The sequence below is a fragment of the Zootermopsis nevadensis genome, unplaced genomic scaffold, assembly GCF_977971745.1.
Source record: "Zootermopsis nevadensis isolate Lab colony 2312 unplaced genomic scaffold, Znev_1.0 Znev_ptg000286l, whole genome shotgun sequence".
In the NCBI taxonomy this organism is placed as follows: Eukaryota; Metazoa; Arthropoda; class Insecta; order Blattodea; family Termopsidae; genus Zootermopsis; species Zootermopsis nevadensis.
In genome coordinates this window covers 9,613-31,505 of record NW_028259411.1, presented here as the reverse complement: position 1 = coordinate 31,505, position 21,893 = coordinate 9,613, and the positions used below count along the sequence as shown (strand labels likewise).

At 39.5% G+C, this 21,893-nt stretch overlaps 1 long non-coding RNA gene across 1 annotated transcript; it reads left to right on the top strand.

The window, feature by feature from the left end:
- The first annotated feature begins 2,105 nt into the window (after positions 1 to 2,105).
- LOC147870391 (uncharacterized) lies at positions 2,106 to 12,979 on the top strand. Its single transcript, XR_015533468.1, has 4 exons — positions 2,106 to 2,297; positions 8,484 to 8,618; positions 9,146 to 9,195; positions 10,047 to 12,979. It is a non-coding gene; the product is annotated as an uncharacterized LOC147870391 (long non-coding RNA).
- The last annotated feature ends 8,914 nt before the right edge of the window (positions 12,980 to 21,893 follow it).

Sequence of the window (21,893 nt, the reverse complement as noted above, 5' to 3'; positions counted from 1 at the left end):
ACTCTGTGCATGGAAGCCGACTCAAAGGCGCCCCAACAAGATCTGACGCATACAAATATGCTCCGGAAGTTTACTTACGTAATGTAATATTCAAAACGTGCCTCGTATCAGCGCAACTGCGTTACATCAGGTGTTTCTCATCTCTTCTAAGTGGATGAAGCATCTAAATTCAAATAAGAAAATGAATTGACAAGTCAGTCTATGTGATGAGAACAGAAAAGAAATTAGGGGTTAAGGAACCTCTCAGAGCACAAAATACTTTTCGAATTTCCACCCAAATGCACAGCTGGCCAAACAACGAACAAACAAATTAGTACTAACTGACAAAGCAATTCAATAAATTAACTATCGACTGACAGCTCCTACCTAACTAACTAACTAAAGAAAAGTACAATAAAGCCCACTGGTGTGAATGATTCTGAAGGAGTTCAATTTGATTGAGATCCCCACAGAGGGACTGGACATACGTATGTAACCTCCGAAATTTCTTTGTCTTCCCAGTATGCGTTTTCACAAAACAAAATTCTGTGAGATCCCTACTACCATGTCTAACTACGCAACTACCTACCTACCTACCTACCTACCACCTGACTAAATTACCTTGTGATACACTATTACATTCAAATATATTGATTAACAATTACGAAATACATACGTACCCAACAGAGGTTAACAGAACCTATCAAAAGCCTGCACTATATTGCAATCTTTAATGACGAAAGATTTCCATCAAACACAAATCAAATGCATTTTATTTACTCTGTATAACCTACGGTTTTTCGTAACCACATCTAGATTACACAGGTTAATTGAACTACATTTATTGTTTGACAGATGTCTTCCTTCTTTAGCAAAGATTGCTTGGTATTATGTTATAAAATTTAATGCACTGTGTCTTCAGTGCGTAAGATGACCTAAATAATTCATCAACACAGAAAGTATGATAAACAAAACCAGGGGTATTTCAAGGAACCGTCCTACATGTTCGGTTATGGTACATGGAAGACGTAAATTTCCAGCCAGGAAACTAGAAGCATTAACATTACTAATGCAGCTCCCTCCGGGCTAGAGTGACAGGAGAGAATTATCTTTGGCTTATCTCGTCACACTGCACGAGTCAAGCAAACTGTACGGGGCTGTACAAATTGTTTTAGTTGTCGGACGCGACAAATTTAATCCGGAAAATTACAACTAGTGTCACCTTCCATTTTACGGACAAGATAACTCGTTCTTAGTATCGACTGCCCCTTCTCTTAAACACTTGGTGTTTGCTCTCTGTCTTGCCATACGGTGGATGTCCAATCTAATTGATTGTGACTTTACAGCACTAAGAATTAGACCTACCGTGAAATTACACGAACGAAAACGTCTTTTAATTACACGATGGCTTCTTGTGGGTATCTAGAGTAGTAGAAAGTATCAAATTAGACTTGACGATCGTCGTCTGAGCTGCGACGCCATGATAGATACCAACGTTTCAAAGAAAGAAAGTGTCTCCATCTTCAAGGATGAAGAAAGTATGTTTCTCCGAAACGATGGTGTCTGCCTAAGAGTCCATACGACATAAATACTCAAAAGAACAATATCGACTTCTTCTCTGCCGTGTGAAACTCAGATCTCATACAAATTAGACTTGTATTTTCTATAGCGGCCTAACCGTGCTAAAATGTAATATATGAAGATCAACTGACAAATAAATATACGCAAAACGAGAAATTAACGTCATAAAATAAGCAATTAATATCAGCAAATACTCTGAAACATTAATTTCCTAATAAGTTAGTCACAATAATTCTCATTTAACGTTTGTAATTGACAAAGCGTCATTAAATAAATCAAGAATCAATCAATTTCTAAGAGATCTGTGAATCAGAAATAGATTAATAAATAAATCATTTAAACCAATTATTCGAGCCTACGAGGTCAATCTCAAAATTTAAGATGGAAGCTTGGACGTCTAAATATACATTTTATTCAGACCATCTAATACAATTATGCGTTACGATAATGCATTTTGCAGTGATTTATGGGTACTCAATATCACTATTAATCTAATCTCCTTATAAAAATTTGTGATTAGTCGTTGTCGTCAATAAATTACGTCATCAACAATGTCAACTATAAACAAAATCGGCATTGTTGTGGAACACAACAATGCCGAGTAAACAAATAACGCTTCACAACAAAGAAATCAAAAACTATCAAGCCAGTCGCATTATCACTGCTCCAGAAGCAGCACATCGCCTCCGAACAGGAAATGAAGGAAAGTGAAAGAAGACGTTGCCAACACCAAAAAGGTAATAATAATATTCAACCAAAAAGAAACTAAAATAACCCCCCGAAGGGGGTTACTTTAGTGCCTTACTCAAGATTTTAAAACGCAACCAACCCTCCCCAAAACGTGGGTTGTTCAAGTGTTTAACCCCCATTCGGGGGACTTAGTTTAGAGTCTTACTCAAGATTTTAAAACGTCTGACTGACCTAGAAAAGTTGTCCTCTGTACTACGACGTAAAAACTAAAACATCAGACATATTTAAGAAATAAAGAGAAGCGAAGGAAGTCTTACATTGATAAACGTAGAAAAACGTATTCAATAAGAACAGAAGGGAAAAAAAGCAGAGGAAGATTTGTAAGGGTGGGGTTGGACGTAGAAAGTTGAGTGACCAAGAACAATTGGCCTCTGAACAGCGACGTAAAGAACTACAACATCTGACATATTTAAGAAAGAAAGAAAAGTGAAGGAAGTCTTACATCGATAAACGTAGAAAAACGTATTCAATAAGAACAGAAGGGAAAAAAAGCAGAGGAAGATTTGTAAGGGTGGGGTTGGACGTAGAAAGTTGAGTGACCAAGAACAATTGGCCTCTGAACAGCGACGTAAAGAACTACAACATCTGACATATTTAAGAAAGAAAGAAAAGTGAAGGAAGTCTTACATCGATAAACGTAGAAAAACGTATTCAATAAGAACAGAAGGGAAAAAAAGCAGACGAAGATTTGTAAGGGTGGGGTTGGACGTAGAAAGTTGAGTGACCAAGAACAATTGGCCTCTGAACAGCGACGTAAAGAACTACAACATCTGACATATTTAAGAAAGAAAGAAAAGTGAAGGAAGTCTTACATCGATAAACGTAGAAAAACGTATTCAATAAGAACAGAAGGGAAAAAAAGCAGACGAAGATTTGTAAGGGTGGGGTTGGACGTAGAAAGTTGAGTGACCAAGAACAATTGGCCTCTGAACAGCGACGTAAAGAACTACAACATCTGACATATTTAAGAAAGAAAGAAAAGTGAAGGAAGTCTTACATCGATAAACGTAGAAAAACGTATTCAATAAGAACAGAAGGGAAAAAAAGCAGACGAAGATTTGTAAGGGTGGGGTTGGACGTAGAAAGTTGAGTGACCAAGAACAATTGGCCTCTGAACAGCGACGTAAAGAACTACAACATCTGACATATTTAAGAAAGAAAGAAAAGTGAAGGAAGTCTTACATCGATAAACGTAGAAAAACGTATTCAATAAGAACAGAAGGGAAAAAAAGCAGACGAAGATTTGTAAGGGTGGGGTTGGACGTAGAAAGTTGAGTGACCACGAACAATTGGCCTCTGAACAGCGACGTAAAGAACTACAACATCTGACATATTTAAGAAATAAAGAAAAGCGAAAGAAGACACATTGATAAATGTAGAAAGTTGACTGACCTAGAACTGTTGGCCTCAGAACAGTGACGTAAAGAAATACAACATCAGACATATTTAAGAAATAAAGAAAAGTGAAGGAAGTCTTACATCGATAAACGTAGAAAAACGTATTCAATAAGAACAGAAGGGAAAAAAAGCAGACGAAGATTTGTAAGGGTGGGGTTGGACGTAGAAAGTTGAGTGACCACGAACAATTGGCCTCAGAACAGTGACGTAAAGAAATACAACATCAGACATATTTAAGAAATAAAGAAAAGTGAAGGAAGTCTTACATCGATAAACGTAGAAAAACGTATTCAATAAGAACAGAAGGGAAAAAAAGCAGACGAAGATTTGTAAGGGTGGGGTTGGACGTAGAAAGTTGACTGACCAAGAACAGTGGGCCTCTGAATAGCGACATAAAGAATTAAAATATCAGACCTACTTAACAAGTAAAGAAAAGCGAAGGGAGAGTTACATTGATAAACATAGAAAAACGTATACAACAGGAACAGAAGAGAAAAGGAAAAAACAGACGAAGACTTGCAAGGGTGGGTTTGGAAGTAGATAGTTGACTAACCATGAACAGGTGGCCTCTGAACACCGACGTAAAGAACTAAAACATCAGACATACTTAAGGAATGAAGAAAAGCGAAAAACTTATTGAACAAGAACAGAAGAAAACAAACGAAGACTTGCAAGGGTGGGGTTGGACGTAGAAAGTTGTCTGACCAAAAACAGGTGGCTTCTGAACATCGATGTAAAGAACTAAGACATCAGATCTATTTAACAAATAAGGATAAGCGAAAGAAGACTTACATTGTTAAACGAACACACGTAGAAAACAGACGAAGAATTGCTAGGGTGTTGTTGGACGTAGAAAGTTGACTAACCAAGAACAGTTGGCCTCTGAAAAGCGACGTAAAGAACTAATCCATCAGACCTATTTAATAAATAAAGAAAAACGAAGGGAGAGTTACATTGATAAACATAGAAAAACGTATACAACAAGAACAGAAGAGAAAAAAAGAATAAGGAAAAACAGACGAAGATTAGCAATGGTGTTGCTGGACGTAGAAAGTTGACTGACCAAGAACAGATGGCCACTGAACAGCGACGTAAAGAACTAAAACATCAGAACTATTCAACAAAAAACAGATTAGAAAAAAGGAAGACTTGCAAGGGTGGGTTTGGACGTAGAAAGTTGACTAACCAAGAACTGTTGGCCTCTGATCAGCGACGTAAAGAAGTAAAATATCAGATTACAAGAAGCGCTTCGAAAGGACTAGCCATCGTTGTCAAAAAATGACGTCATCAACAATATCACCTTATATTTGTTTATACACGGGGGTTAGTTTAGTGTCTTACTCAAGATTTTAAAACGCAACCAAACCCCTTCGGTGTTTTGGTCAAGTGTTTAAACCCCCCATTCGGGGGGGTTAGTTTAGTTTCTAACTCAGGGGTTAAAACATTTGGATGAGACACTAAACTAACTCCCCTTTGGGACTAACCAAGGTTGGTTGCGTTTTGCAAGGGTGGGGTTGGACGTAGAAAGTTGAGTGACTTGGTTGCGTTTTACAAACTAGGAGCTCCGAAAGGAGCGCCCTGCTCTAGTCTAATATAAAAATTTCTGATTCCCCGTTGTCGTCAACCAATTTGTCGTCAAAGAATGACGTCATCAACGATGTCAACTATATACAAACTCGGCATTGTTGTGGAACACAACAATGCCAAGTTTAGTGTCTTACTCAAGATTTTAAAACGCAACCAACCCCCCCCCCGAAGGGGTTGGTTGCTTTTTAAAAACTTGACCAACCCCTCCGAGGAGCTCCGAAAGGAGCGTTCTGCCCTAGTTACTAATAAAATATCAGATTTTACATAAGATGACAAAGTTCTTCTTCAGTATTTGACAGGTACTGCTATCTGGCTAATATTTGCAGACAGTAACAATTAGATTATTTTAGATCATTGTTGACACAACAATGTTGATTTTCGAGAATCGTACGCATTATTTTGAATTAACTGATGGACTATGTAAGCAATACGCCACATCAACACTTTTAGAATATAAACAGCACAACTAGTTATGAGCTCTATCTACCGTCCACAGACGATGTGGAATCTAATACTACATCTGACTGTGTTAAAGTAATTACACATGTTGATTAGCCATTCAGCTAGTACGAGGCGAAGAACAAATATGTAGTGGACTTTAAGTTAAAATCGAAAGATAAATAATTTCTACTCTGTTCCACATTTGTTTAATAATCTGAGGTGAATTTGGACAGACGCTGCAATGATGATTCATACGTACGAAGGAAAGTAGAACATTAAGAGCAATTTTAGTTAACAAGCTAAAGAGGATTTTGGGGAGAGACGCAGTGATATTGAAAGTCAACTTTTATTTTTGATTGTGTCTGAAAAAATTTGATTAGTACTTTATTAAGTGACAAACAAACAAAGTATAGTGTTCTGCTGCAGAAATTAAATAAATGGCTTAGTTTGGATGAAAGCGGGGGTTTGGAAGTTAAGGGTAATTAGGAGGGGCTGGAAAAAAAGAAACATACCCCCAACGCAGGGGCAACAAAAATGTTAAACTTTAAGTTTTGATCTGGCCAGAAACAAGAAAGGAGAATGCAATTTATGAGTAAGAAATTATTGTGTGCAAACGAGGAAGAAGTATATAGAAAAACGATAAACTGCTCAAATAAAGCGCATATAATAAATTTAAGAGAATGTTTTTTTAGATAAAATTAAGAAATAAATTTAAAAACGGGGCAAGAGAATATATACATATGACCGACTCAACTCAAACATCTGTACGCCTATCGTTATTTACAAAATACAGAATGACGTCAAGCTTGAAAGTCCGAGGCCCTTGCACCTAAAACACTTTTTACGCCTCAAATTAACCTTCCAGCTACTACGGCTCACTTGCCTCTACCGTCCGTTGAGTGTCACTGCAGGATATATGAGGTTTTCACCTTCTGGGTCACACGAGCAATTCTTCACTTAGGTTTTCATCGGAAACTCCGAAGACATCGAGGTGACAAAGGGAAAGCCCATTTCTCAAAACAGTCTATAGTCCCTTGCAACTGTAACGACTAATATGAAACCAATATTAACGCATAATAAGTTTACCGATTGAAACACCAACTGAACCCTAGGACCACAAATACAAATAAAAAGTAAAGTAAAGTTTGTCCCACTATACGCCATGTAGGCGCTTGGGGGGAGAGGAGGTATAGCTCCTCTCTTCCTTGATCTCGGCACTAGATGGGGGTGAGTGGTCAGCATCACGCCCCGGCCGGCTTTATCCCCGGAAAAGGACCCCGGTACCCATTGTAGAGGGGGCTGGGTGGGCCCCAGAGCCGGTCTGGACGCAGAGGCTAGAGGAAAAATCCTCTGTCTCCGTCGGGGATCGAACCCGGTCGTCCAGCCCGTAGCTAGTCACTATACTGACTGAGCTATCCCGGCTCACAAATACAAATAAAGAATCCTAAATTAAACACCAAACTTCAAATAAAAAAAAAATTACTACGTTTCGGAGGTGCTTTTCGCTTTCATCATCATAGCGATACCCAAAGCCATTACGTCGGTAAACTTCTAACAGACTACACGGCGCTATAACCCATCAGACAGCCATCTTCATGATCCCAGCCTCGAGAATATGGAATCCGAACAACTGTTAAAAAGTTTTAGCAAATAATCATGTCGCAGTCACAATTTGAAATATCGCGTATTGTATTCTCCATTGGTTCACCACTATAAAACACTTGAGAACATTTCCCGTCACCTGACATCCTAAGGTACTAATATCCCCATAGGCTCAAATATTTACCTGCAAATTGGTTTTAAAAAAATCTGTAATTTATTATCTTCCTTCAAAGTTAAATACCTACGAACAACACAAATTTGTGATCCCTTCCCATAGTTCGTGTTCTGTTGTTTTTGTTCCATGTGGCACATACACACACACAACTAAATTTTAAAATTACTCACGCAGAATAACTGACTGTAAAATTATTTGTGCCGTTAAACAAAATCACTCGAAACAGTTCTAAACAACAGAGGATCCGATGCCGAGATTTCAGCGACTACACGAAATAAATGGCGAAGACCTGCACAGTGAACAGTCGTCTTTTTTTTAATTAAGTTCATTTGCATGGGAACAAATGCATAATTCGTCACGTAATCTGTCCGTGTCCTGAATGTCCATGCCTTTAAAACAGAAAACAAGCATTTACCAGACATTCAACAGAGCGACTACCAGTAATATTTATAAATTTAAAAACTTATTTAGGAACAAAATAACAAACCAAATCTCTTAACAGCAAAATTATTATCATCATCATCATCATAACAAGTATTATTATGCAGGGTACCAAAATTACTCAATGGAGTTTTCTACTTAATAAGATTAGACACAGAATTAATACTCATTACCGACATTCGCTTAAAGAAATTCATAAATATGTCTCCGTATGTTAGCATAGCTATACTTCAAATGAGTTTCTACTTCTAATAAAATAAATCGCAAAAACAAATTTATTATACAGAGCAGCAGTAAAATACGTCAGCATTTTTCTGCGCGAATGAAAATAAAACTCAAGGCCTTTGGTTTTCATTTGAAACTAAAAAGTGTTACTTGAACACTGTGCCGCAAGGAACTTTATAGTCCATCAAAGTATACATACAAGAGAAAAGAGACATCTCCCGGGTGCGTTCTTTCCAGTGGGTACTAATATTCATTTCTTAACAGCGGTCTTCACTAAAATGTTTATTTTTATTTATGTTCACAGACGACATCCAACCGGTGAGGAAATCCTAACTGAAGCGGAGATTTCTATTCCCTGCGACCGGCAGGAGCCTCTCTGTTCCCTCTTTCATATTCATTAAAAAAGAAACCGGGAATTCCCCTCTTGTATCAATCTGACGTAAGGGAAAAAAACCACCATTGTCTCCTACACACGATAAATATGCTAATAAAGTTTATTAATACAATACACTCAGCTCTATTATACCCACAACAGATCTGAAGAGAAACATGGACAGATAACAACATCATTTAAATTCTTCTAAGAGATGGAGTTCCTGTCTCTCTCACTGTTTCGTTCAAAATTATTCTTAAATTTAACGAGAGGCTGTTTAAAGAACATAATTTATTTATCGTCAAGTAATGTGGACAGAAGATCGTGAACAGTAAAGAAGTAGGTCATAGGTCTCTCTTTAAATACCAGCATAAAATATCCGACTCTTTCTCACCCACACACAATTCATTATCACCTTCACATCTAAAATGACGCCGTGTGATGTCTAGATTTAAATAATATCGTTAATTCATACCCACTGCCAACTTATGTAATGCAAAATAAAATCTGAAGCTAATACAATGATGGGCCAACTAATTAGGATATTTCGTTGCTCACACGGCTAACTTATCTACTTGTATTGTATGTTCTAGACGGAAGAACACAGACTGTGCAGGAGATGAGAATATTCCATAAAGAAAAGGTAAATCTTGCCAAATAAAGTAAGGCTGATTGGATAAAGAAGCTAGGGGTGGTAAAAACTCGGTAAACACGAAGCAGACGTGGATGAACGAGAAACGTGAAATTTTAATAGGATGGAAAGAGACCTAACCTAAATTAGATAGGAGGATAATTCTGAGATGAATTTTACGTAAATGTGATGTGGATATTAGGTTGGAATGCTCTTTAAAGAGTCTGATGACAGACGTCTGTGGTCTAAACATTAAAGTTTCAGAGATTGTAGTGGGGTTGTGTGTTTGTAGGGTGTGGGGGTGTTTTGATAAGAAGCAAGACAGTTATACCGCGTGTAGGAGACTTGGTTACGTGCCTCGCACGCAGGGAAAGCCACTTTCAACAACAGAGCCTTTCAAAATGCTAATGATACAGTTGGTTCCATTCCCTCTACCCCTCCAGGATCACTCGTTATTTACAGAGCTGTATATTCGGTCGACCACCCCTGTACGTTTGCAACCCTGTAAGGGTATAGAGGAAATTATTTAAAAATGCATTACGTCCGGTTTTGATTCATTATAACCTGGCTTTTGATTGATTTCCTGTGGAACTAATAAGCGAATATTAATTAATAAAAAGGATATTTCCGACCGTTAGAAGATGTCACAGGGTCCAGTGGTGGCATTCTGTGTGCACGAGAATGAGCAAAAATGGGATGGTACATCATGTAGTCTGGTAGATGCTGACCGATTTTTCAGAATACAACCAATCTCAATGTTCGTCAACGGGAAAATCTCAAATTTGACTACGAGAATAAAACTTCCTATTTTATAAACGGCGGAAGGAATTTCTTAATAATCTGAGAAAGTATGGATTTTTCAGGAACTCTGCTCCAGCATCTGAAGACACGATGATAACAGCTTACAGAACTACACGATGTAGCAGCCCATAAGATGACAATATCAACTTCTACCGCTGTGGAAACCTGCCACATCACGTGTTTATTACTCTGTTCACGACATCCTATCTCGTGCCAGACAAATCCAGTGACCGCCCTTAGAACCTATTCCTTTACAAGAGTTTATGGCATAAGGAGCCTTAACTCTGTGTCCCACATAATCCCAAGGTGTGGTAGCATTTACAAACGTAGGTATCTCGCCAGTGCCATCCAGAATTATCCCATGTTTAATATGCGACATGGACAAGACAGTAAAGTGTGGTAAATAAGGAACAGCTGTCGAGTACCTGGTGTAACAGTTAAGATGGTTTGATTTATGGGAAGCCCATTATCCCAGCATTTAAAGAAGGTCGGACTGAATTTTGTCTCTAGGGGCACACGAGTTTGATTACCCTGCAACCAATCTCGTCTCCGTAACCCAAGGCACTTTTAATAACAGACGATTACAAAACTTTGAAATAGCTTTTCTAAAGTAACTAATTATGTTTTATACACACGATAAGTTTGAAAGGCGATCGATAAAGGTCAAGAATATGGACTGCTCTTAGTTTCTAACAAATCTTATGGTTCATGTAAAAATTTCTCAGGTCACAATTTTATGTATAGAATTACGAAGTTCGAATTCGTCTGCTTTTATATTACTAATAATCGAAAGTAAATATTCTACTAAGTGCTACGTGCCGTGTTTGCATTTTCGTGAACTCGTCTGAAAATGTAGGAAAGTAGTCATTTAAATGCAGAGGCTCTGGTGGGAAATCAGGGTCAATCTAAACTGGACAGTAAACAAAAACAGAGCAAGTCCAAAGTAACTACAGGGTGATTCAAAAAATGGCCACTTTTTTTAACAAACTGTCACTTTATTCACACAACATGCTCTACATGGTTGCCATTCCTTTAAAAACACATACGGATGTGTCTCTCCCTCTCACGGTGAACCCGCGTTAACACATCTCGTATTATGCGAGTAATTTCATTTCGAAGGCGTTCCTTTAGGTGATTCATGTTTCGTATCATTTCCTGGTACGCCATGGCCTTCAAGTGCCCCCACAAGTAAAAATAGAGTGGGCTGAGGTCTGGAGACCTCGGAGGCCACTCCACGGACCACGGCGACCAATCCAGGAAGCCGGAAACTGCTAATTCAACCATTATTCCCTATGTATAAAGACTTTTGAATCATCCTGTAGTTTCGGTAATAACCCATTATAGATTTCAATATTCTTATTCGATACTTTGCTACTTAAGGCTACACGATAAGCGACGAAACAGTTTTATGGCCATTCCTTGATCTAAAACATCCAGAAACATGGTACCGATTGACGAAAATAAGTTCTTAATGTAATTAAAACTAAATTGGTTTATATTTTAAGTAAGTACTTCGTTCATATAAGATATAAATCTATATAAAACACAAATTACGAAATAATTTTATTTCTTGGGTTCCATTAGTAAATTCTTTTATAAAATTAAAAATCAAAGTAAAGAAAGTTGGATTTTAATTAATGAAACTCGGTAGTTTGTTGCCAATAAATTCATCTACTAAGACGCGTATTGTACAGACCATTCGATGTTTAGTGCATGGTATTAATGCTTTAAAATGGATACGTACCGTAAAAGCTCAGGAATGCAAGACACACATAACGAACAACGTCTTGGAACGGAACTCGTTCGTAAACCGAGAGTTGCCTTTACTTTTGTTGCAAATAACCATTAAATTTCAGGAAAGCACTACTAACGAATTTAGTACCATGAAAAGAACATATTGTTAGAAATTAAAGACGTGTTCTTGCAGGATTAAAGTCACTATCAGACATGATGTGGCTTCCGAATTTTTATTGATGTTTGAAGCAAGGACCATTATTGATTTTACCATAGACTGAAGTAGATTTTGGGCTGAGATGAAACAGTATGTTGTTTTATTGTTGTTGAAGTCTTGTGGTTTCTGTCATTAGAAAAATTGTTATTATAAGTATCACGTAAGGATATTGGTAAAACGTAAAGCTCTCTTTGTGCTTATCTAAGCACCGTGGTGTGAAAATGTATGGAGATTTGAGACATAGACTATAATAACATTGCCATGATCTTGATATATGGATATATGTATAATTTAATTCCATCCATCCAATGACAATACAGTCCGAGTACGGCCTTGGCCTCCACCCATGTGGAGGTTTCCTAGTCTTTAAAGTGTGCATCTGTGAGTAGTCTGTGACAAGCCCAATGCCTCTGCACTTTTGTCTGCTGGAGCCATCTAGCGGGGAATCAAGAGAGATATGCTTTTTACTAAATATATTTCATTTTGTAGGAATATGTAACAAAAATTCACAAATCCGAGTCAAGGAAGTGGGCTTAGCTTAGCTTAACTTTTGTCAAATCACTTTAATACCTGAATGTTCGTTTCTCGTCATTTTACTCTCTGACTCACTCTGTTATAGCAATAAGACTCCAAATTTTGAATACAAAATCTTTCCAACTCAGAGCATCCTGTGCTGTTTCATTGTATCTCCCATTCTGTAATTTATTTTAAGATCCGCCTGAATACGTCTCTTTTACTCCCATGTCATTCTTTCAAGTGACTTATTTCCAAGACATTTCGCGATGAAATTCTGTACGCGTGTCTTTCCCCATTACAACTAGACGTCCAGCCGGTCATAACCTCCTTTATCTTTAACAGATAAGATTGTCACCGTTGAATAACGTGTCCGCCATTCCCATTCAATTCTTCATCCTTGTGCCCTGTTATTTAAAAATATAGAAATTTCTTCTCAAATACACGACGTTATATTTAAAACGTTACCCTAACTATGACACATTAACCCCTACACTTACAAACGACGAAACCATTGCCAATATGAATTCTTACTGTCGTATCCCAGTGATGCAACTGATTTCCAGGCATTGTCGCTCGATGAGCATTCTTCACATTGTCACTTTCTGTGTCCGTCATTGTGCATTGCTAAATGCTTCATGAAAAGTAGCAAACAAAGTTATGTTAGAGAATGAACACACGCCATGTTCGCACCTGCACAGCTTGTACGCAACTGGCGTTAGCAACGGCCTAGTAGCAGATATGACCTTGACTCGAGTGTCGGAAAGAGTCTGTTATTAATACACACGGGAGGACCTGTTTCTGATTTCATTTCTCATTGTGGTTCGGTGTCGTTGTAAGCGGTATACTCAATACTTTCGTAATCAGTTTTGGTCCAAATTGAAACTAATGTGAATCAGAGACTTTATTAGTGCCCTTCGTGTGTTTGCTAAGTGCCGATGAGCAGGCAGAATTGCGTCTAATTTAATGTAGAGTGAGTTCAAGCAGTCAGATCTCTGTAACTGAAGCGCATAAAAAATGTACGTGTTACTGAGACGAAGGCTGCAGCAAATGGATTGGTTTACCGTAGTTTCATTTTTCTTTTTTAAGCCTGTAAGCGGCATGCAACTTGAAAGCCCCATAATTTAAAGAAATGTGCTGGTGGTCATCAGTGCTGAGTTCGTGAGGCTTGGGGTGTCTCTTGCGGGTGAACTTAGTTTGTATTTTTGTTTCAATGTGTGTGATCACGTGGTGAGGGCAGATGAATCCGTTCATCCACTCCTAGTGCCCTGCGCATAATGTATGTTTCAATGACGGGGTTGTGAATCAATACATTCGGCCACCCAAGGGCACGAGGAATCTTGAAAATGGAGCGTCCGTTTACGCAAGATCCAGCATGCCATGTAATTTGTCGTCTAAATACGATACGCCGGGGAAAAAATAAAAATGTGCAACATGAGTGATTAGTTTACTTGTAAAGAATGAGTGTTGCCAGACGATCTAAGAACCGATTTGCTTCACGAACGCCCAGTGTGTTGAAGCTAATATGGATTAAGGATTTTATCGTACTATTAGTTTTTTGTACATGCGGATTACATGAACGTCAAATGTGCCCCATATAGTTTAAACTTTCGTGTCGTCTCCGTATATGCTCATCTTAACATAAAATATTATACCTAGGCTTTATAGAAGATGTGTAGATATGTTTTTGGTCTATGTTCGTATCAAATATCATATTCTTTAGCTTCAGTGGTTTGCTGGTTACAGCAGTCAAATAGAAAGCATATATGCATTTCTCGCAGCAGGCGTGTTGTAATTTTACATGTTAAAAAACAAAAATCTCTCAACAAATTACGTATTTTCCTAATTATAATATCTTAAATGCTTAGTAACGTTGCACCAGTTGGCCCTACCTGATAATTACTCACAGAGTCGTTTTGGTATTATTCAGACTTACGGATTAGGATTTGTAACTTTTTCCAATTCAGAATTTACTTTTGAAATTGTAAATACGTTTAGACATGTTATAGGACTTCATGAATGTTGGATGTACTGTCGCAAGGCCTTTACCTATACAGGACAGCATGGGTGGAACATGCATGTTAACCATGTTAGCCCGGCTAACACTTGAGAAACGAATAATAATCTTGTTTTGTAGTTTGTTGGTACTCGATACATTGGAACACGGCAGAACCGAGCACATAAAATCCATCGTCTAAACTAGTCCATGTTAGCCACCTCGTTCGAGGTTTGCGTTCCCCCGTTTGTTTACGTTATTATTATTTATTATTTAGTGTTCTGTCTGACGACAGGTCCATATGAACAGGATCCTTCCATCCTTTTCTCGGACTGGGACCTGTTCATATACGTTCTTGGCAGATGATCCAGAAGTGGTTTGCCATTGCCTTCTTCTGTGTGTGAATGGAGTAATTGTTGGGATGCCACGGAGGAAACTCCCACGGCCTTGCCCAACACAAGTTATAAATTCGGGCACCACCGGGAATCGAACCCGAGACCCCAGGATTACAAGGCCAGCGTTCTAACCACTAGACCACCGTGGCATATATGCGCATATAAAAGAGATATGATGTAGTGCTGGTTTGAGGAGAGGATGTATTACGTGACTTTCCAAACTATTAAGTTAGCCAAACCTCGACTGCTAACACGGTACTTGCTTGACGTAGCGTTCTCTGTCACATTTATCGCGATTTTAAATGGATAACCATTGTTATGCGCGAGTACCATGTTGTGTCTTGTGATACTTGCTAGAATTTAACTTTCAGCAGAGTCACGTTGACATGGATCCAAATCCTTCCCTTGATTGGGATTGAAAGTCATTATCGCAGTGTTGGAGCGGTCCAAGAACATGCACGTCTTAGCACGGCCACATTCAAACTTCTAGACCTATGTATGGAATGGGTAGTGATATAATGATATCATGTTTATGTCAAGTGCCATGTTGATCTGTTCAGAGTTGTCAGGGTCAAACTGACACACTCATACGTTATCATCGATATCTTTTCTTGTACAGCGTAATAAAAAAGTCACACGGTTCATTACAAAAATATATCGACAGATATGAATGACTTAAAACTGTGATAGCGTTGTTAATTAATTATAAATTTGTAATTAATTTCTCGTGTAATTAGCAGTGAAGTCATTCATATGTATGATAAGCAGGGACATATCAGGCAGTAAATTAACTGCCTATGAACTGATTCCGTTTCTTATAGACCGACTCTGGTACTCTAGACTCCATCCTCTGTTTACTGGGAGCTCTTTCTCCTGGGGGGTAACTGTATCTTTCACTGTTCTCGTCTCAGTTGAAAAATGCCCGTCATTATTTGCTACTCTTTCGTCAGAAATGTTATATGTCGCAACTCTTAATCGGCTTTGATCATTTCCCCCAACCTTCGAATTTGTCTTAGCCATCTTGTGATGAACTGCTTTATACACTCGGCAGAGCCGGGATAGCTCAGTCAGTATAGTGACTAGCTACGGGCTGGACGACCGGGGTTCGATCCCCGACGGGGGCAGAGGATTTTTTTTCCTCTAGCCTCTGCGTCCAGACCGGCTCTGGGGCCCACCCAGCCTCCTCTACAATGGGTACCGGGGTCCTTTCCCGGGGGTAAAGCCGGCCGCGGCGTGATGCTGACCACTCACCCCCATCTAGTGCCGAGGTCAAGGAAGGGAGGAGCTATACCTCCTCTCACCCCAAGCGCCTACATGGCGTATAGTGGGACAAACTTTACTTTAGACCAGTACTGTGTATCTAGCAGTGCGAAGTTTGAAGGAAAACCAACGAGTAACAGAATGGTTGCTTTAAAGTTGAAAATATCTTTAAAGAAACCCGTCGCGGACCTTTTGGGCTCGATGCGATCCGCGGACCAAATGTTGAACATGCCTGGATTAAATGGTATCCGAGCTGCAGGAACGCTGTTGGCCCGGCGACACGCGAGGGTGCCGTTTGTTTGAAATTACTGCTGGTCATGCAATTTAATTGTATTTAATTTAGCATAAATGGAAGCCAAGTAAATCCATACAGCTGGAGACTAGTTCAAAGGCTGGCTTTGAAACGCGAACGTAGATCGTCTAATGTTTTGTTATTGTGGATCCAGTATACAGAACGCCAGTCAAATGCGGTCTCTGAAGTATTTACTTTCTTGTCATAGTCTCTGGCTTTTACCATACGCTTTCTTAAAACAGCTTTAAGCCCAGCTCTCGTTGCTGGAAGCGATTGTGCAGTTAAAAGGAGCATTGCTTTGTGTAGGGCCAAAGCGTCAGATAGTTTCTCATCATGGCCGCGGGCCATGATATTACGTGTCAAGTAAGCTATTATCTGTTGTTGAAAAAGCAAATGCCTTAACCATATGCAGGCTGGATAATTTCCACGGTGGTCGTGTCATTAAGACGTATTTGTTAATATTTCATTCTTCTTCCCTTTTGTGAATTTCGTGCCGTATTCCCTTATTGCTTTCTATTGTTTTACTCTTCTATCCTTTATTTTCTCCCTCCCTGTTCTTTGTTTCTTCTTTTTGCATCTTTATCTTCTATTTACATATTTCTTTCCACTATTTTCTTCTTGTCTGTCTCTGTCTTTTAACGGGGCACGCCTGATATCGCATGAATTATGATAATCCTGAAATGAATAAGCACATGTCACACTCGCCGATCAGATAGAAGAATTCTGCGTAACACGAGGTGTTATCATACATACCGGGTCTTCAATTTATGCGGTAACGGCCTTGCTTGCACTGCGTGCTCGGCCGGTACACTGTTGACGTCGGCAGACTGGTGCGGGTTCTTCCCGTGAGTCACCGGCGAATCAGTTTCAGTGCGTCTCTCGTCGCGGATTGACGTAGATAATATATGGTGTATAGTATTAAGCAACGTGTGTTCTTAGTCGAAGCATATGCCAAATATTCATCCTACGGAAGATGCCGCCGTAAATATCGCAGAAATTTTCCTGGTGAAAGTGTTCCTAGCAGGCCCACGATAGAGAGTTTTGTAAAAAAATTCGTAGTACGGGATCAGTTTTGGAAAAAAGAAGAACAGGAAACGACAATTCATTTCGGCAATTACCCCCAGAAGAGCTTCGTCGAGTGTTTAGAAATATGTTAACGAGATGTGAAGCTTGCCTGCAAGCACAAGGAAGTCACTTTGAACATCTTTTGTGATTTAAGGTAAGAACAATTAACGTAACAACATGTATCAGTGACGAGAAATGTTCGTAGTTCGCTGTTACTAGCGGCACTGAAACTGATTCGCCTGTGACTCACCGGAAGAACACGCTATCTCTCTCCCACACCAACAGTGCACCCGGTCGAGCACGCAATGCAATCATGACCGTTACTGCATAAATTGAAAACCCGTACATCCTATTTGGTTAATCTATTTTACGAATGGTAAATTGACTATTAACTACTACACACGAATCTCGCCACGCACAACAAGACGATGCAAACAGTAATATTGAATTTTTGCAGTCGATGCACTACTTAAAATCGGCACGTGTTCCGAAATTTTGTTACCAGTCGACATATTGACTACCGCAGTATTTCCATGTCAGGACACGCACTGCTGAATGCGTCACGAACGGCAGCAAACGATTCATATGCAAAGTAATATTCGAGAATAGACACGTCCTTCACGTGAATACGCCATGTTTGTACCTGCACAGCTTTTGCGCAACTCGCGTCAGCAGCGGCCTAGCAACCAGGTTGACCTTGACTCGAGTGTCTCGGGGGATGCCGGGACACTATTACAGAGGAACGGAACTGCCTACGAGTTAATTTCTGAACCGTGCTACGATATTGTTGCTGACTTTCGTTTTACACGGCACAGTGTGTATGCTGTGTGTACATAAGGCTCATTCTAAACAGCAGTACTAAGCGACTTGTCTCATCCAACTCGACAATCAATCGGTCGATCAATCAATGAGTACATCGGAACACAATACACGTGACTGAGTTGCACACATGCGTTGGGTACTAGAACACGGCTGATGGCTGTATCCAATTGGATTTTTTCTATTCCACATGGACACTACTGTCAGCTGCATGTGGTATAAAAACAATTTAATACGAAACTACAGAACACATGGAGGGATGGAAGGTTATCACATTCCTTAAGGGCATTCGTTCGAATACGAAGTCCACAATTTGTGAGGATATTTGTGCCTTCATTACAACAATCATGGTCTTACAGCCTAACCGAAGGGACAATTTATTCACACCCTGGAATTGAACACAAGGCAATTCGTAAGGATTCTTACAAAATACATTTCTTCACTAATATTCATGATTACGACAACAAATTAAATTCATTCGTGACATACTGAGGTTAGCATTGTCATTATCACAGCCAATTGTTAGTTATTACATTGGCTTCTTTGTTGTACGGGGTTCCAGTTACTCGCCACAAAATATTTGTCAATTTTTTCGCATATTATTCACGTTTTGTTTGTAGATGTCTGCTAAATTCAAAATTCGGCAAGCTTTAATTCGACAGTGTTTCGTAACAGAGAATACAATGTACATATAAAACCAAAGTATGTTTAATATTTCTGTTTTCTGATTAATGACAAATGATTAGTCAAACGATGACCGGGATTCGACAACCAACAGGGACGGCGCTCAGGTAAGACCGACTCTGCGGTTAGCCAAGCCTCAACCCCAGTGCACACCGGGGGTAACGTAGCTGCGGCGTCAAGCTATCGATGACGTAAAGAATGCGTAAAGCGTTACCCCCACTCCACTACAAGTTTTCTTAGCGGCGTGTTTAAATACAGTGACGACATTTTACAACGTAACAAATGCAACCAGGTCACCGACGGCGCGGTTCTCGGTGGAATAAACAGTCTTGAGCCTTAAGTTCGTGTTCAGAAAGACACCTTGCGAAGCACCATTTCCCCTGTCCGAGGAACTCTACCGAATGTCAGAAGTTTTCAAAGTGTCACAATCAATTCTTAATCGCATGACGCCAGAGTGCTAACTCCACGAACCATGATCACTAGCAGCCACAGTGAAAGTCGTGCCACAGCTGAGACCTGGCCCCGGATTATCGCCAACGAAAACCGGGTTCAATTCCGGATAAGTTCAAGTAAGATTCATGGCAGATGAATTGGCAGTGGAGCTTTTATTTTGTAGTTCTTCGGTCTTCCTTAGTTAATCACAATTCCACCATCGTTCCACACTCATCTACCACCGCCTTACGAGGTGTAAGAAGACAGCATATTATCAAACTTACGGTCCCTAGTTAGGGGCTTAACCTCTGTCTGACCCGGCCGCTACCTGGTTGACCTCAGAGTAAAAGCGTCTGTTTTGTTTAGATGAATTTAGTTACCAGCTTAGCCACACTAAAATTGAAAACTGTAGCATTTAAGCCACTGTAAACATTCTGTGACTAGAATGAAACTAAAATTAGCAGGTTAAATATTCCACTCACCTCCTGGGGTGTTTCATAATTGTCTTAGTCCACTGTTGCAGATATTTAGGTTGTCATCTCTCTCATACAAATACTTCGCGAGATATTGGTGAACGAATGTAACGAGACGATGTACATACGACATGCAAATTTAAAAAAAATATTTTTCAAGGGAGACAAAGAGAGCTTTGTACAAGATAAAATAAGTACAAAAACTAGCAACAAGCTGTGGTAATGACAATACTATGTTTGCTTCTTATGAAGAGTCCTTATTTAAGATTTGAGGCTTTCATAGCGAATAAATGTACTAAAATCCTCTCCGACGATCAGTCGCGTCGAAGTTTAGTTTAAAAGCCAACATTTCGGAAATCATTTCTCTATCCACCAATATGGCCAATAACACGAAACGCCGCAGGTCACTGATCGGCCAATTCATGCGTTGCTCCTTCTAAATTGGCGCAGTGCACCCGGAGGGCAGAGGCACGTTTCTGTGATCTTCTATCCACACCTCGCACCGGGTCCATGTTGCTCAACTTCGTGTCCTTGCCTGTGTCATCGAAATTTAAAATCCTAGCAGTCAAGTTCCGTGCTTGGCTTCCTTTGAGGCCTTCTTCCTTGTTTATGTCATTATGTGTAACTGTATTTCTGTGGCTTCCCTGAAAAGTCGCTCCATGCCAACTGATACTTTGGTCTCTGAAACGTTGCTGTTTAACTCAACTTTGGCGGAGGCTAAAAACCAGAGATGATATTACTGCAAGTATCCTTACTGACAGCAAAGATCGGAAAAACGAATTAACCATTTAAAGGCAGAGGTTCACTCAAATATTATTTAAAAACCAGTTGTTACCTATTTATACGCATAAATTGGCATATGTTTAAGGAAATAATATACTTTCAGTGTTCACACAAACCCATAAATACATTACGTGGGTAAAATATGGAGTTAGCATGTGCTGCATATAGGTACCACTACGCTGTTGCAAAACAATTGAATAGGTGGTTGCAGAAAGCCAACTTTTTCTCAAAACTGAGTTATTGGCTGAAGCGAATTTCATGAAGGTTGTTATACATTATGTACGGAAATCATACGAGTTTTATTTACTAGTCTCTAATGCGGTTTTAAACCCAGGGATTCCCGACTGAGAACACAAGTCACTGACTCACGCTGTTTCTGATGTCAAAATGTCATTTGGCTGACCTAAAAGCAGGATAGCAACTGAAACAGCACTTTTCTACCAATTTCACGTTGCTTATAATTTACTTTTTCATCGAAAGATTTGAGGTTTTCACGGCGGTGAGTCTGAACATTTCTGTCTTTTGGGTTGTTGCGACGTGAAGTCTGGTAGATGTTTACCAACGTTTCAGAGGTCATGCTGGTTCCGTCATGACTACACGGCGCAACAACCCAGAAGACAGAAATCTTCAGACTTATTCATTGCCCTGATGATGGAAGCATCAAGGACCTCTAAAACGCTGGCAAACTTCCACCAGACTGCACGGCTACTACAACCAGCAGTCAGCCATCTTCGTACTCACAGCAGTGAGAACCTCAAATACCTTATGAGTGGGCAACCCGAGAAAATAGAGTGATACAGCGGTGGAGAACTAAATGTATTACATTGTAGATGGATCGTCGTCCCTTTCTGTGACTGTAATTCTTACATAAAATCTGTTACGCCTATTATTCGCGAAAAATAAATTTTGGTAATTTTAAGCAATCTGTTGATAGAAAACCTTAAAGAACGTGAAAAGTGCACTGTGGGTTAAGAGTTCGAACAATAAAACGAAGCAAACCTGCGCGGACTCATAACCAATGCAACAGATCAACGTCAAGCCAAAACCCAGAACTGGCCAAAGATAAACCACAGAATATCCCAATTTGACCTGCACACAATGCCCCATTATCTGAAAAAAAGGGAGTACTAAGAAGTAGAGCAATGCGAAAAGAGTGTGAAATTAAGGCCAATCACTTGAAGACGTCAACGGAGCCAAATTCCGTAGGTATTTTGTTATCAAATATACCTCAGACAACAGACGACAT